Consider the following 18,350-nt stretch of genomic DNA (forward strand, 5'->3'; position numbering starts at 1 on the left):
TTATCAGTTCTCTCAATAAAAGTGAATGGCTTGAATTCCACACTGAAGAAGCACAGGCAGGATAAATGGCAAAAAAAAAAAAAAAAAGCCAAACATTTGCTGTCTCAGAAAACACATCTAATGACCAAGGGCAAATCAAGACTCATAATAAAGATTTGGAAAACAATATTTCTGGCCTATGGAAACAAAAAGAAAGCATATTGCAATCATCTTTACAAATACAAGTGAATTTAGGCAACAAAAGTCAAGGGAACATACAAAAGGAACATATCTCAGTGCTAAATATATATGTATGAAGCATAAATGCTCCTAGATTTATTATAAAACCCCTACATGGTTGGTCTGAACAATAAGATAACCTACAACACTGTAATAGCCAGGGACTTCAACACCCCACTGACAGAACTGGACAGATCATCCAAATAGAAACCAAACAAAGAAACAATGGACTTCAACACTCTTACACAGAACATTTCACCCCAGTGCTACTGAATGTACAATCTCCTTATCAGTTCGTGGATCATTCTCCAAGATCAAACATATCCTAGGAAGAAAATCAAGCCTCAACAAATTTTTTTTAAAAAGTAAATTATGCCTTGTATAGTTATGAACCCCAATGGAATAAAAATAGAACTCAATACTAACAGAAACACTCCCACACAAAGCCATGGAAACTAAACAAACTATTGCTGAATGGCAGCTGGGTCAAGAAGGAGATAAAGAAGAAAATTATTAGATGCCTTGAATGAATGACAATGAAGCCACAAACCAGCAAAACCTGTTGGATACTCCAAAGTGGTCCTAGGAGTTAAATTTATCACATAATTGCTCACATCCGGAAACCAGAAAGAACTCAACAATCTAATGATTCATCTCAAGGAAATGGAAATGGGAAAGCAATCCAATTCCAAACTCAGAAGAAGAAAAGAAATAAGATTTAGAGAGAGGAGATATTCAGTTTGGGATTATGAAATAAACCACAAATTAAGGCTTTTGAAGAAGGAGGCAGAGGAAGGAAATTAGAAAGAAATCAACAATCTAATGATTCACCTCAAGGAAATGTAAAATGGAAAGCAATCCAATTCCAAACTCAGAAGAAAAAAGGAAAAAAACAAAATTGGATTAGGAATAAATGAAATCAAGGACAAAAGAACCATTTAGAAGATTAACAAAACAAAAAGTTGGTTCCTCTAAAAGATAAATAAAATTGATACACCCTTGTCCAGATTAACCACAAACAGAAAAAGTAACTCTCTAATAAGCTCAATCGGAAATGCAAGAAGGAAAATAAAAAAGCAGATACCATAGGGACACAACAGAGCATCACTGAAAACTACAAAAATCTCTATGCCCAGAAATTTGAAAGTGTGGAAGAAACGGACAAATTTCTATAATCACACTACCTCCCTAGACTGAATGAAAAATAAATAGAATTCTTGTACAGACTGATAGTGAGCACCAAAATTGAAACAAAAAATCCTCCAACACACAAAAAAGTCCTGGACCAGATGGTTTCATAGTAGAATTCTCCCGAACCTTCAAAGAAAAGCTTGCACCTATATTGCAGAATCTATTTCAAAGCATTAAGAAGGAAGGAATCCTCCTCTACAGGGTGATATTTGCTCTTTTCCATGAAGCAGATGCCAAAACCAGGAAAGGACACAACAAACAAGGAAAAGATAGACCAATATCATTAAAGATTATTGATGCAAAAATAATAAATATTACCAAAAAGAATTCAGCTATACATCAAACAAATAATTCATCATGACCAGGTAGACTTTATCCTGGGGATGAAGGTTGGTATCTTATGCAAATATAGTTCATCACATAAACAGAAGTCAAAACAAGGATCATATGATCCTCCCAATAAATGCAGAAAAAGCATTTGACAGAATTCACCATCCTTTTTGACAAAACACTTAAGAAAATTGAAATGGGGGGTTCTGGGAAGATGGCCAACTGGTAGCAACCCTTGGCAGAGGCTCCTGAGCAGAGGAAGAAAAAAATGGATGGAATTGGACTCTATGAAGCCAAAGACGGGGAGCTGAACCAAGAAAGAAGTTTGGCAAGCTGTAACTCCAAGGAAGAGCATTCAAGAAAACAAATTATAGGTACAAAGCCTATCGACTAGAGGATGGGTACCCCTCCTTCAAGCAGGGGGCCTGCGGCAGGCTATTTGTGAATGAGCAGGGAATAAAAAACCTCTCATTTTACCTCGCTGGAGAGAGCTGCTAATCTCCATGTCTCTTTCTCCAGAGAGGTCCCACTTATGAACCTAGACACCGCCCCACCAGGCATGAAATTAAACAGATATTTTCCCCCACAAGTCCAAATCCCCAGTCCACTCTTTCCTCCTCACATGGCACCCTGAAGTTCTGCCCCCTGCAGAGCACAGAGTGTTTGGTCTTGTCCTGAGAGATCTTGGCATAGTGTGGACCACCAACCATCAGGAAGGAATCTGAGACTAACAGGGAAGAAAGAGGGTGTGGGAAGAAAGGGACACTCAACAGGAGGAGGAGAAGTCCCCTGGTTATGACAATGCCTGGCCAGTGGTAGAGCTGACCCTTGGTTCGAGCTGTGTCTGGCAGGATGGAGTGCAGAACCCCTGGCTCTAACATCACCCATGGAAGGAGAGTGGTTGCCCTGTGTGGACTGAGTTCAGCTCGTCCTCAGTCCCTGCTGAGCCTGCAAGCAGAGGCTTGATAGACGTGGACTGTGACCTGAGACAAGGGTGGTCCCCTGATTCCAATAGAATGCTCTGGCAGTGGCTTACTGAGTGTGAACCAAGACCTGAGGGCTAGGGCATGGTCCACTGTCTCCAGTGGGGCTGGTGAGCAGAGGATTACCAGGTGAGGACTGAGACCTGCAAGCCGAGTGCGGTGCCCTGACTCTAACAGAGCCTGCAAACAAAGGCTTGCCAGGCAGTGGACTGGGACTGATGGGGGTGGGAGGGGTGGGGTGGTCCTGTGACTCCAACTGTTCTGTCAAGCAGTGGCTAGCTGGATGCAGATAGAGACTGGTGGGTGGGGCGTGGCCCCTGGCTCCAGTCAGGCCTGTGAGCAGAGAAGCAGAAAACAGTGTGGACTGAGTCTGGCAGGTGGAGGTGTGGATCCCTGACTCCAATTGTGCTGTTGGAGACCCTTGAATCCCTCTCTGTTGGGTAGGGTTTGCACTGCCTGAGACAGTTTGGCTGGAACCCATGTCTGGGGCTATCCACTAGGGGACATTTTGAGGTTGACCTTCAAAGTTCTATAGTGGAAAAGAACTGAAGGGTGGGGGTTGTGCACTGCAGCTGTTTGTATCTCTTCATAGTTGAGATTTAAACCTAATACGGTGGTTTCTTAGGATAGGGTAGAGGTTGGCTGATATCAAAACAGAGCTAGCTTATGCTCTCTCACCAAGCAGATCCTCAGAGTCTCTAGCTAAAACTCTGAAATGGGCCATTGTAAGTTTGTAGGAAATAAGCCACAATTACAAAGCCTAGTGCTTTAGTAAGGGGCTATCTCTACCACCTGGGAACCCCAATTCAATCTCACCCTACCAGTTCTAATAACCAAATGGTGGGAAATAAGCATGGTGTGGACCCAACAGAAGAACTCTGGCAACATGAATAACCAGAGTAGATCAACCCCACCACCACCACCAAGAAATGACAAAGGAGATACAACTGAAGATGCCATGCACAGACAAATGGCAGCAATGTCAGAAATCGAATTCAGAATATGAATGGCAAATAAGATAAATAGAATGGAAGAAAAGATAGAAATTGAATTCCAAGGAGTAGTTCTAAAATTGTCTCAAGAAATCAATGAATACAAAGACCAAGTCAACAAAGATATGGACATAATGAGAAAAGAGATAGCAGAGCTCAAGGAAATGAAAAAAGTTAGTTGAGGAGCTATAAAATACAGTAGAATCCCTTAGTAACAGAGTTGACTAGGCAGAAGAAAGGAGCTCTGAAACTGAAGACAAAGCTTTTCAATGTTCCCAAACACTCAAAGAGGCAGACAAATGGAGAGCAAAAACTGATCATTCTCTGAGAGAGTTGTGGGATCACTCCAAAAGATCAAACATTCATCATATAGGAACTTCCGAAGGAGAAGAGCATGGTCCTAAAGGTATAGATGCTCTACTCCAAGAGATTTTGGAGGAGAACTTCCCAAGCATTGCAAGAGATACAGAACTTCAGATAGCAGACAGTTTCAGAACCCCAGCAAGACTCAATCCAAATAAAGCATTTCCTAGACACATTGTGATTAACTTTGCCAAAGTTAAGATGAAGGATAAAATTCTGTAAGCAGCCAGATGTAAGAAAAGCATCACCTACAAAGGGAGAAATATCATAATGACTGCATATCTCTCAGCTGAAACATTTCAAGCCAGAAGAATATGGTCATTGACCTTCAGACTTCTAAAACAAAACCACTTCCAACCCAGGATCCTCTATTCAGCTAAACTGAGTTCCATTGGTGATGGAGAAATCAAATACTTTAATGAAATACACATGTTGAAGAAATTTGCCATAACTAAACCAGCTCTCTGGGATATTCTCAGACCCATCCTCCACAACAACCAGTGCAATGCTCTACCTCCAAAGTAAATTCACCCAAAAATTTTTCAACAAAACCCAACTTCCACAGTGATGAAAGGAATAAAAATGTCCACTGGATTTCCAAAAATTATGACACCCAAAACATAACCAGGCTTATGAATCCTCTGAATTAACATGAATGATTTAAATTGTCCTGGCTGTCTGGATACATAAACTCAGACTGGATGTCTGCTGTATACAAGAATCTCACCTTATCTTAAAGGATAAAATAGACTCAGGGTGAAGGAATGAACTTGCATAATACAGGCAAATGGAAACCAGAAAAAAGCAGGGTTGCAATATTAGTAGCAGATACAATTGGCTTTAAAACAACAAAGATAAAGAAAGATAAGGAGGTCACTACATATTTCTCAAGGGAAACACCCAAAATGAAGAGATTTTGATAATTAACATTTATGCACCCTACCAGAGTGCTCCTCAATTCATAAAGCGGACCCTAATGGATATAAGCAACTTGATATCTTCCTGCACTATAATAGTTGGAGATTTTAACAACCCTTTGACAGTTTGGGATAGATCCTGCAAGAAGAAACTAAACAAAGAAATATTAGACCTAAAACTGACCCTAGAACAAATGGACTTTACAGACATTCTATAGAACATTTCACCCTAATAAAACTGAATATACATTCTTCTCATCAGCCCACAGGTCAAAATAGATCATATCCTAGGACATAAGTCTAACCTCAGCAAATTTAAAACTGTAGAAATTATTCCTTGTATCTTCTCGGACCACCATGGAATAAAAGTTGAACACAACAGCAACGGGAATCTTCATACCCAAACAAAGTCATGGAAGCTAAATAATCTTAGGCTGAATGATAGTTGGGTCAAAGACAAGATTAAAAAGGAAATCACCAAATTTTTGGAACAAAATGATAATAAAGACACAAAGTATCAAAACCTGTGGGATACTGCAAAGGCAGTCCTAAGAGGGAAATTTATAGCATTGGAAGCCTTCATCAAGAAAACTGAAAGGGAGGAAGCCAACAAATTAATGGGTCATCTCAAACAACTGGAAGAACATTCCAACACCAAACCCAGCAGAAGAAAAGAAATAATCAAAATTAGGGCAGAATTAAATGAAATTGAAAACAAAAAAATCATTCAGAAGATCAACAAAACAAAAAGTTGAGGTTTTGAAAAGATTAACAAAATTGATAAACCTTTGGCCAACATAACCAGAAATAGAAAAGTAAAATCTCTAATATCATCTATCAGAAACAATAGAGGAGAAATAACAACAGACACTTCAGAAATTTAAAAAAAAATCCTCAATGATTACTTCATAAATCTCTATTTGCAGAAATATGAAAATCTGAAGGAAATGGACTGATACCTGGAAGCACACCACCTGCCTAGACTCAACCAGAAAGAATTAGAAATCTTAAAGAGACCTATATCAACCACTGAAATAGCATCAACAATACGAAATCTCCCTAAAAAGAAAAGTCTGGGACCAGATGGCTTCACATCCAAATTCTATCAAACCTTTCAAAAGAAACTAGTGCCTATATTATACAACCTTTTCCAAAGCATATAAAAAGAAGGAATACTTCCCAACACATCCTAGGAAGGAAATATCACCCTGATACCCAAACCAGGAAAGGATCTGAAAAAGAAAGAAAATTATAGACCAATATCATTAATGAATATTGATGCAAAAATATTCAATAGAATTTTAGCAAACAGAATTCAACAACAAATCAAAAAAAATTATACACCATGATCAAGTTGGTTTTATTCCAGGGTTACAGGGTTGGTTCAACATATACAAATCTATAAATATAATACATCACATCAATAAAATGAAAAACAGACCATATGATTCTCTCAATTGACACAGAAAAAGCCTTTGATAATATCCAGCATCCTTTCATGATCAGAATTCTTAAGAAAATAGGCATAGAAAGGAAATTTCTTAAACTAATAGAGGCCATCTACAGCAAACACACAGCCAATATTGTATTGAACGGTGTAAAATTGAAAACATTTCCACTAAGATCAGGAACAAGGCAAGGATGCCCACTGTCTCCACTGCTATTCAACATAGTAATGGAAGTCTTAGCCATGATAATCAGGCAAGAGAAGGTGATCAACAGTATCCAAATAGGACCAGAGGAGATCAAACTGTCACTCTTCGCAGATGATATGATTGTATATCTGGAAAAACCCTGGGATTCAACTACAAAACTCCTAGAAGTGATCAAGGAATATAGCAATGTCTCAGAATACAAAATAAACACTCACAAGTCAGTAGCCTTTATATATACCAACAATAGTCAAGGGGAAAAAACAATCAAGGACTCTATTCCCTTTACAATAGTGCCAAAGAAGATGAAATATCTGGAAGTGTATCTAACTAAGGATGTGAAAGATATCTATAAAGAGAACTATGAAACTCTGAGAAAAGAAATCACTGAAGATGTTAACAACTGGAAAGACATATCATGCTCATGACTGGGAAGAATCAACATTGTTAAAATGTCCATATTACCCAAAGTAATCAACACATTTAATGCAATCCCTATTAAAGCACCATTGTCATACTTTAAAGAACTTGAAAAAATAGTACTTCGTTTTATATGGAATCAGAAAAAACCTCAAATAGCAAATACATTACTCACAAATAAGAACAAATCAGGAGGTATCACATTACTAGACTTCAGGCTATACTATAAATCTATATTGATCAAAACAGCATGGTACTGGCACAAAAACAGAGTGGTAGATTTATGGAACAAAATAGAGAACCAAGAGATGAACCCAGCTACTTATTACCATTTGATCTTCAACAAGCCTATCAAAAATATTCAGTGGGTGAAAGACTCCCTATTTAACAAATGGTGCTGACTGAACTGGCTGGTGACCAGTAGAAGACTGAAACTGGACCCCCACTTTTCACCATTAACAAAAATTGATTCTCACTGGATAAAAGATTTAAACTTAAGACATGAAACTATAAAAATACTAGAAGAGAGGGCACATAAAACACTAGAAGAAATTGATCTAGGATAATATTTTATGAGGAGGATCCCCCAGGTAATTGAAGCAATGCCAAAAATACATTACTGGGATCTGATCAAACTAAAAAGCTTTTGCACAGCCAAGAGCACATTAAGTAAAGCAAACAGACAACCTTCAGAATGGGAGAAGATTTTTGCATGTTATGCTTCTGACAAAGGTCTGATAACTAGAATCTACAGAGAACTCAAACTAATAAATAAGATAGAATAAATAACCCCAGGGAGAGATTAAAGATGGCGGCCAAGTAACAGCTACCCTGCAACTGGGCACGGTGAATCTGGGGAGATAAGAATCCAGACATCTCTGGCTGGTGGGATCTGCCTATAATCATCCCTTTGAGGATACAGGGAGTCAGCAAGAGACTTCTGGACCACAAGAGGAGGACAAAAACAGTGGGAAATTGGCAAGTGGTTGCGTGTGTTCGATCAATCTAATCACACCGGCAACCATAAGTACAAGCAGCAGTGAGACTGCAAACCGGAAAGGCCTTACCTGTGAACTGTTTCAGTGTTCTTGGACTTGGCACTCAGTTGAACTGCCTTGGGGAGAGCTTGAGCAGGAGTGTGGAGAACTTTGGGCATTGTCTGGGGTCCCAGACAGAGCCACCGAGCTGGGCTTCAGGGAGCCATTGTGTGAGAGAACTTCCCCAGCAAGCTCCACCCTCAGGGTCCCAGAGCAAGGATCGGGTGGGACCTAGTAACCTAGTGACTGAACAGCAGTCTCTAACCTTAGGGAAAGAGTGAGATGGTTTTGGCACACTGGAGGCTTGGGCTGTTGCCCTGGGTAGAGTGCCGTGGTGTCACAGCTCATAGCAACCTCAAATTCCTGGGGCTTGGTGCTGCCTGGACCTCCATAAGATCTGTGCCGTGAACCCACACCAACTGGACCTCTGCATGCCCTGACCAGGAACTGTGGAAGCCGTGCAACCCTGCGTACTCCCTCCTGTATCCTCCCAGCCTCCACACTGGCCCGCTCAACTGGCCAGGGATACTGGTAGGCGCATGCCCTCTGGAGCCCTCCCTGCCTCTGCACAGAGCCCTTCTCCTGGCTAGAGACTGCTGGAGCCTTGGGCTTTCTGTGCCAAAGTCACTGGGTGCCAGGCACTCCCAGAACCGTGCGCACCACCTCCCGCCCTGTTGTTGGATCGGGGTGTGGCACACACCGGGTGTGGAACCGTGCTTCCACAACCAGAACTCCCTAGCTGGAGCAGCCCCAGAGAAACTACACAGGGTCACTCCCTACTAAGATCAAGCAACAATAGAGTGATCCCACTGGGGTCTAATCTTGGAGAGACACCTCCACAACCATGAGGACGGCCAGAGGCAATGGTGAAAAACAATCATGAGGAGAAATCAATAGAAAAACTCTGGCAATAGGAATAATCAGAGTAGATTAACTCCCCCAAGGATCAATGGGGCAGACACAGCACAAGATCCCATACACAAACAAACAGCTGAGATGTCAGAAATCGAATTCAGAATCTGGATAGCAAATAAGATTGAATTGGAACTCCAAGCAGTAACCCAAAAGATATCTCAAGAATTCAACGAATTCAAAGACCAAATGATCAAAGATTTTGACACATTGAGACAAGAAGTTGCATCCCTCAAAGATCTGAGAAACATAGTAGAATCCCTCAGTAACAGAATGGAACAAGCAGAAGAAAGGATTTCTGACATTGAAGACAAAGTTTTCTACTGCTCCCAAACTCTCAAAGAGGATGAGAAATGGAGGGCAAAAACAGATCACTCTCTCAGAGAGCTCTGGGATAATTCAAAGAAAATCAATATTAAGCTTATAGGGATCCCTGAAAGCGATGAAGTGGCTTCACAAGACACAGTCTCTTCTCCATGAGATTATGAAGGAGAACTTTCCAGACATGCCAAGATATTCTGAAATTCAGATAGCAGACAGTTTCAGAACTCCAACACAACTCAACCTAAATCAGAAATCGCCCAGACACATCATAATCAATTTCACTAAAGTTAATATGAAGGAGAAAACTCTGAAAGCTGCTAGATGAAAGAAAACCATTACCTACAAGGGGAAAAATATCAGAATAACTGCAGATCTCTCTGCTGAAACCTTTCAAGCTTGAAGAGGATGGTAATCGACCTTTAATCTCCTAAAACAAAATAACTTTCAGCCGAGGATCCTATACCCAGCTAAACTGAGTTTCATTTATGACAGAGAAATTAAATACTTCAATGACATTCACATGTTGAAGAAATTTGCCATAACTACACCAGCTCTCCAGGATATTCTCAGACCTATCCTCCATAAAGACCAGTGTAATCCTCCACCACAAAAGTAAACTCAATCAGAAAATTTTGATCAAATTCCAACTTCCACAGTCACAAAAGGATTAAAAATGTCCACTGGACTCTCAAAAGGTTTATCAATATTATCAATTAATGTGAATGGTTTAAACTGTCCTCTAAAGAGGCCCAGGTTTGCTGACTGGATACAGAAACTCAAGCGAGATATCTGCTGCATACAAGAATCACATCTTATATTAAAAGACAAATATAAACTCAAGGTGAAGGGATGGTAATCTATATTGCAGGCAAATGGAAAGCAAAAAAAAGCAGGCATTGCAATCCTGTTCACAGACGCAATAGGCTTTAAACCAACCAAAATAATTAAGGATAAGGATGGACACTTCATATTTCTTAAAAGTAATACTCATATTACTTTTATCATCATATGATGATATCTCTATTATTAATATTTATTCACCCATCCACAACACACCTCAATTTATAAGAGAAACTCTAACAGACATGAGCAACTCGATTTCCTCCACTTCCATAGTAGTTGGAGATTTTAACACCCCTTTAGCAGTGCTGGATAGATCCTCCAAAAAGATGCTAAGCAAAGAAATTTTAGATTTCAACTCAACCATTCAAAATCTGGACTTAACAGACATCTACAGGACATTTCATCCCAAAAATACTGAATACACATTCTTCTCATCAGCCCACGGAACATACTCCAAAATCGACCACATCCTAGGCTACAAATCTAACCTCAGCAAATTTTAAAAAATAGAAATTATTCCTTGCATCTTCTCAGACCATCATGGAATAAAAGTTGAACTCAATAACAACAGGAACCTGCATACATATACAAAAACATGGAAACTAAACAATCTTGTGCTGAAGGATAGATGGGTTATAGATGAGATTAAGAAGGAAATCACCAAATTTTTGGAACAAAACAACAATCAAGACACGAATTACCAAAACCTATGGGATACTGCAAAGGCAGTCCTAAGAGGGAAATTTATAGCACTGCAAGCCTTCCTCAAGGAAACGGAAAGAGAGGAAGTTAATAACTTAATGGGACATCTCAAGCAACTGGAGAAGGAAGAACACTCCAACCCCAAACCCAGCAGAAGAAAAGAAATAACCAAAATCAGAGCAGAACTAAATGAAATTGAAAACAAAAGAATTATACAACAGATCAATAAATCCAAAAGTAGGTTTTTTGAAAGATCAATAAAATAGATAAACCTTTGGCCAAACTAACCAGGAAAAAAAGAGTAAAATCTCTAATTTCATCAATCAGAAATGGTAAAGATGAAATAACAACAGACCCCTCAGAAATTCAAAAAAAACCTTAACGAATACTATAAGAAACTCTACTCTCAGAAATATGAAAATCTGAAAAAAATCGACCAATACCTGGAAGTATGCCACCTACCAAGATTTAGCTACAATGAAGTGGAAATGTTGAACAGGCCTATATCAAGTTCTGAAATAGCATCAACTATACAAAATATCCCTAAAAAGAAAAGGCCAGGATGGCTTTATGTCAGAATTCTACCAAACCTTTAAAGAAGAACTAGTACCTATACTACTAAACCTCTTCCAAAATATAGAAAAAGAAGGACTATTACCCAACACATTCTACGAAGCAAACATCACCTTGATCCCCAAACCAGGGAAAGACCCAACAAGAAAAGAAAATTATACACCATGACCAAGTGGGATTTATCCCAGGGTCTCAAGGCTGGTTCAATATACATAAATCTATAAATGTAATTCAACACATAAACAAACTTAAAAATAAGGACCATACGATTCTTTCAATTGATGCAGAAAATCTTTTGATAATATCCAGCATCGCTTCATGATCAGAACACTTAAGAAAATTGGTATAGAAGGGACATTTCTTAAACTAATAGAGGCCATCTACAGCAAACCCACAGCCAATATCATATTGAATGGAGTTAAATTGAAATCATTTCCACTTAGATCAGGAACCAGGCAAGGTTGCCCATTGTCTCCATTGCTCTTTAACATTGTAATGGAAGTTTTAGCCATTGCAATTGTTAAAATGTCCATACTATCCAAAGCAATACATAATTTTAATGCAATTCCTATTAAAGCTCCATTGTCCTATTTTAAAGATCTTGAAAAAATAATACTTCGTTTTATATGGAATCAGAAAAAACTTCAAATAGCAAAAACATTATTCAGCAATAAAAACAAAGCAGAAGGAATCACGCTACCAGACCTGAGACTATACTATAAATCAATAGTGATCAAAACCGCATGGTACTGGCACAAAAGCAGAGAAGTAGATGTCTGGAACAGAATAGAGAACCAAGAGATGAATCCAGCTACTTACCGTTATTTCATCTTTGACAAGCCAATTAAAAACATTCAATTAAAAAGATTCCCCATTTAACAAATGGTGCTGGGTGAACTGGCTGGCAACCTGTAGAAGATTGAAACTGGACCCATACCTTTCACCATTAACTAAGATAGACTCTCACTGGATAAAAGATTTAAACTTAAGACATGAAACTATAAAAATACTTGAAGAAAGTGCAGGGAAAACTCTTGAAGGAATCAGCCTGGGTGAATATTTTATGAGGAGGACTCCCCAGGCAATTGAAGCAGTATCAAAAATACACTACTGGGACCTGATCAAACTAAAAAGCTTCTGCACAGCCAAGAACATTGTAAGTAAAACAAGCAGGCAGCCCTCAGAATGGGAGAAAATATTTGCAGGTTATACCTCCGATAAAGGTCTAATAACCAGAATCCACAGAGAACTCAAACGTATTAGCAAGAAAAGAACACGTGATCCCATCTCAGGGTGGGCAAGGGACTTGAACAGAAACTTCTCTAAGGAAGACAGATGCACAATCTACAAACATATGAAAAAAAGTTCATCATCAGAGAAATGCAAATCAAAACTACTTTGAGATATCACCTAACCCCAGTAAGAGTAGCCCACATAACAAAATCCCAAAACCAGAGATCTCGGCATGGATGTTGAGAAAAGGGCACACTTCTACACTGCCGGTGGGAATGCCCACTAATACGTTCCTTCTGGAAGGATGCTTGGAGAATACTTAAAGACCTAAAAATAGACTGTCATTCAATCCTGTAATTCCTTCACTAGGTTTATACCCAGAAGACCAAAAGTCACAATATAACAAAGACATCTGTACCAGAATGTTTATTGCAGCCCTATTCATAATTGCTAAGTCATGGAAGAAGCCCAAGTGTCCATAGATCCACAAATGGACTAGCAAATTGTGGTACATGTATACCATGGAATATTATGCAGCCTTAAAGAAAAATGGAGACTTTACCTCTTTCATGTTTACATGGATGGAGCTGGAACATATTCTTCTTAGCAAAGTATCTCAGGAATGGAAGAAAAAGTATCCAATGTACTCAGCTCTACTATGAAGCTAAATTATAGCTTCCACATGAAGGCTATAACCGAACTATAGCACAAGACTATGGAGAAAGGGCCAAGGAAGTGGAAGGGAGGAGGGAGGTTAGCGTGGAGGGAAGGTAATGAGTGGGGCCACACCTAAGGTGCATTTTAGAATGGGTACAGGCGAAACTTACTAAATGCAGAATACAAATGTCTACATACAATAACTAAGAAAATGCATGAAGGCTTGAACAGTTTGATGAGAATATTTCAGATTGTATATAAAACCAGCACATTGTACCCCTTGATTGCACTAATGTACAGAGCTATGATTTAACAATAAAAATAAATAAATTAAAAAAAAATTTCAAATTGCATATAAAACTAGCACATTGTACCCCATGATTGCATTAATGTACACATCTATGATTTAATAAAAAAAATATATAATTAAAAAAATTCAAAAAAACCCAGTCAGTTCTGGAGGAAACTTAGAGATTAGGAACTCATGGTGCCCTCCTACCCCAGGGCATTAATCTATTCAAGAGGGATCCTCCTCCATAAAAAAAAAAAAAAAAAGAATAAACAACCCCATTTCTACGTGAGCAAGACACTTGAACAGAAACTTCTCTAATGAAGACAGGTACATGGCCTACAAACACATGTAAAAATGCTTATCATCCTCAATCCTCATAGAAAGCAAATCAAAACCACTTTGAGATATCATCTAACTCCAGTAAGATTAGCCTACATCACAAAATCCCAAAACTACAGATGTTGGCATGGATGCAGAGAGAAGGGAACACTTCTACACTGCTGATGGGAATGCAAGTTAATACAACCTTTTTGGAAAGAAGTTTGGAAAACACTCAAGGAACTAAAAGTAGACCTACTGTTCGATCCTGCAATTCCTCTACTAGGTATATACCCAGATGATCAAAAATCATCTTACAACAAAAACATTTCCACCAGAATGTTTTTTGCAGTCCAATTCATAATAGCCAAGACATGGAAACAGACCAAGTGCCCATCGACCCATGAATGGATTAACAAATGGTAGCGTATGCACACTGTGGAACACTATGCAGCCATAAAAAAAATATGGAGACTTCATGTCTTTTATGATTACCTGGATGAAGTTGGAACATATTCTTCTTAGCAAAGTATCTCAAGAATGGGGGGAAAAGTATCCAAGGCACTCAGTACTACTATGAAATCAATATATAATCATCTACACACTCATACAAATGGCAAAACATAACTATAGTCCAGAAAGTAGAAGGGAAGAGGAGAGAAAGGGGAGAGGACGGGGGATATAGGAGGAGGGAGGGTATTTGAGGGGACCTCACCTAATGTGCATGATGCAATGTTATATTTCAAAACTATTTACAAATGAGTATAATTGTGATGGATGTGTTACTTAGTTCAATGTAAGTATTTCACGTTGTATACCGAAGCAGTACCCTGAACCCCATAAATGCATCAATGTACAAAGTTACGATTTAATAAAAAATAATTTAAAAAGAAAAAAATTTTTCTGGGCATCATGGTGGGTGCCTGCAATCCCAGCTACTTGGGAGGCTGAGGCAAGAGGATCACTTGAGCCCAAGAGTTTGAGATTGCTATGAGCTATGATGACACCACAGCATTTTACCCAGGGCAACAGAATGAGACTCTGTCTGAAAAAAAAAAAAAAAAAAAATTAGAAACAATTCCACCAAATAAATGTGCATATACCACAGAATTCTTTATAATCTTATATTGCAGTAATTACTGATTTGGGGAAGTGCTCATGAAACTGTTAATAATGAAAAGACCTTAAAAAAGTAAATACAATATGGATTTAGTTTCATTACATATAAATTAATAGGAAAAAAGACAAAATGCTCATTTGGTTGGCTTTCAGTGGCAAGAACAGAGAATACTTTCCCCCCAAAGTTATTTTATAATGAACATATTACTTAAAACAAGACATTTGAGGAAGAGGATTGGCAGGAATCCATCAAACTCCCCACCATTCTTGAAGCTCAGGCCCCACCAATGATTGGCTCTACTATGGGGCACCATGATCAAAGTTTAGGAAACACTTAAAAAACTACATGTCCAAACATGTAAATTTAACCTTGACAAGAAGGCAAACATATTAGGAGACTTTTGGCAAAAAATGGCGACCTAAATATTGACTAATTTATATCCTTCTTTCCAGAAGTAATTATAATAAATAAATAAGCAGCCAGCCTGAAAAGGCTATTCTTTTTTTTTTTTTTTTTTTTTACTTTATTTGCTTTTATTTGTTCACTTCTGAATATTACAGGGGTACACACCCTTTGGGTACATAGTTTGTTATGCACATTTCAAGTCAAAGTTCTGTTTCCTTCACCCAGAATGTGTGCATTATACCTGTTAGGTGTGAATGGCTATCCTTATTAATATAAAGAATTCTGCATAGTCCACATAAGAACATAAGTCTATATGTTGGAATACTCTTCCTGAGGATGCTAAAATATTGAAAAGGCAAATATTTTTGGATTGGTTACATGATGATACTGAACATTTCTTAATTCAAAGACCCAGGTGATAATTGATGCAATGGTCAAAAGGGCTTTTGTTGCTTGGACTCCTGAGTAACTGCTACTAGGTAGACAAGATGAGGGCAGCATGGCAGTATGGATCCTCTGCAACTACTGTGAGTGACATAGAATCATGGGAAAGTGATTAGAATTTTTCAGGATAAATGAAATGATAAGACAATATTATTAAAATATTAAAACTCCATAGAACAATTAAACCAAGTAGAAATGTGCAAATTTTTGATTAAAAATGTAGAGGACTTACAGGTGAAAGTATGGCTGAAAGTAGGAATTTATGAATGAAAGAAATGTATGTTTTTGCCTCACTGCTACCATAATGTCTTACAGAAACTGATGCAATGTCTGAATGGAGAAATCTTCTCTTATTTAAAACATTGTAGAAAAGGGATATACAAAGCTACTCTTGATCCTATTTTTTTTTTTTTATGGCCAGGACTGGGTTTGAACCCACCACCTCCGGTATATGGGGCCAGCACCCTATTCCTTTTAGCCACAGGCGCCACCCTCTTCATCCTATTTTAATCACACCTGTTAGGTGGGAACTTTAGAATTATTTAAACAAATTTGACTAATTTATTATAAAATGGCATAGGATACGTAGGGGGCAAAAATAATTTAGGCCTTCTTTAAGGATCTTTTAGATGGAGGTGTATTTGTACACACCATTTCCTTGTTTAACAGTCCAGTGTGATTGGCAAGATAAGCTAATGGATCCTAGAGACCAAATGTGGATTACAAAGTCCTGAGGTAAGTACTATCAGCTGTATCCACTGTTATTAACAGCTCAAGCTGAACACAGTTTTGGGGGATTGGTATTTTGTGATTAGTTTCACTAATGGTTTCTTTTCAATTCTTCATTTCTATTTTGAAAGAAAGTCAAGGCCAATTTGTATTCACGTAGAGCAGACTCCATTTCAATTTACTTTGTTCCCACACTATTTAATTCACCTGTTATTGCCATAGCTCAGAGAGACATTCTACATAATAATTGGCCTATATTCTTAAAAACAAAATGTCAAAGCCATGAAATTGAAAGAAAGACTCTGAAAAAGTACCCTATTGATACACATAAATCAATAGCATTGACTGCTACACTAGAAAAAGAATTTTTCCCTGGGCCTACAGTGTTTTATTATGTCAAGATAGCTCAAGTGACATGTGAGTTATATATACTATAAGAGACCCCAGGCTCAAAAGTAGCATAAGTTAAATACAATGCACATGGCAGTGAATGTGGTAAAAGAGATTAAATGGACATTACAGGAGAATGCACACATTACCTTAAATCTTTTACTTGAGACTATTGGTAAAATCTGATAAGGCTTATGGACTACATAATAGTATTACAACATGGTTAATTACTGGAATTTAGTAACTGTATTCCAGTTATGTGAGTAAATTCCTTGAAGTATTTTAGTGGTAAAGAGACATTGTGTCTGCAAGCTAGTTTAAATAACTAGTTCAGAAATATTTTACATATTCATGGAAAAATGGAGCAGAGTGGCAGAGAAGAAGGAAGGAGACAAAGTAAGCAAAGAGTCAGAGAAAATAGCAAAATACTGACATCAGGAAATCTGGGAATTCTTACTCTATTCTTGCAACTTTTCTGTAATTCTCAAATCATGTTAAAAAGAAAAATCAAACTAACCAAAATGAAAAAAAATGAGAGAGAACTCATTCCCAGAAAAACTTCACCAAAAGAAATATTAATAACATCAAATATTAAAATGCCCAAGAGAAAGCCAAGTTAAAGATGTATAAAACCTCGGAAAGAAATTAAATCTTAATGAATGGAGTAATACAAAGCCTCTCCAAAAAGTATGCAGCCATTCTTTTCTTTAATTTTCATATTACATGGCTGGATACTTTCCAGACAGCCCTCATATACTACATACCTGTATGTGAATTGAAAGACTTGGTATTGTCAAAATCAATGACTTCTAAACTTATATGTAGATCAAATCTCGTCTCAATCAAAATACCACTATACTTGGTTTGGGTAAAAAAAATAATAAGCTGATTATAAAATTTATGCAGAAATATGTAAGTTACTTTAAAGTAACTCCCTGCAGTTATACAAACTTACTATGAAGTCACAATAATTAAAGAAGTAAAATGCTGGTGCAAGGATAGACAAACGATGGAGTTTAGAAAAAGACTCATACATTCCTGCACTCTGACTGTGGCAGAGGTGGCACTTCAGCAGACAAAAGAGCTTTTTCTGGAAAGAATACTGGGTCAATTGGATATCCATATAAAAATATGAAACTTAACCCCATCTTATCACATACACAAATATAAATCCCACAAGGATTGCAATATTAAATGCAAAAGAAAAATAAAAATAACTTCTATAAGATACTCTTAGATAATATTATTATGATATTGAGGTAGGCAAAGTTCTCTTAAAATTAATTTCTTATATCCTATTCATA

The 18,350-nt window shown here is 37.8% G+C and overlaps 1 protein-coding gene across 1 annotated transcript in view; it reads right to left on the bottom strand.

The window, feature by feature from the left end:
• The window catches only part of LOC128561963 (antigen WC1.1-like), a 137,695-nt gene that overhangs the window by 21,835 nt on the left and 97,510 nt on the right, over positions 1-18,350 (bottom strand). The window lies entirely within an intron of this gene.

This window comes from Nycticebus coucang, chromosome 12 (assembly GCF_027406575.1).
Source record: "Nycticebus coucang isolate mNycCou1 chromosome 12, mNycCou1.pri, whole genome shotgun sequence".
NCBI lineage: Eukaryota > Metazoa > Chordata > Mammalia > Primates > Lorisidae > Nycticebus > Nycticebus coucang.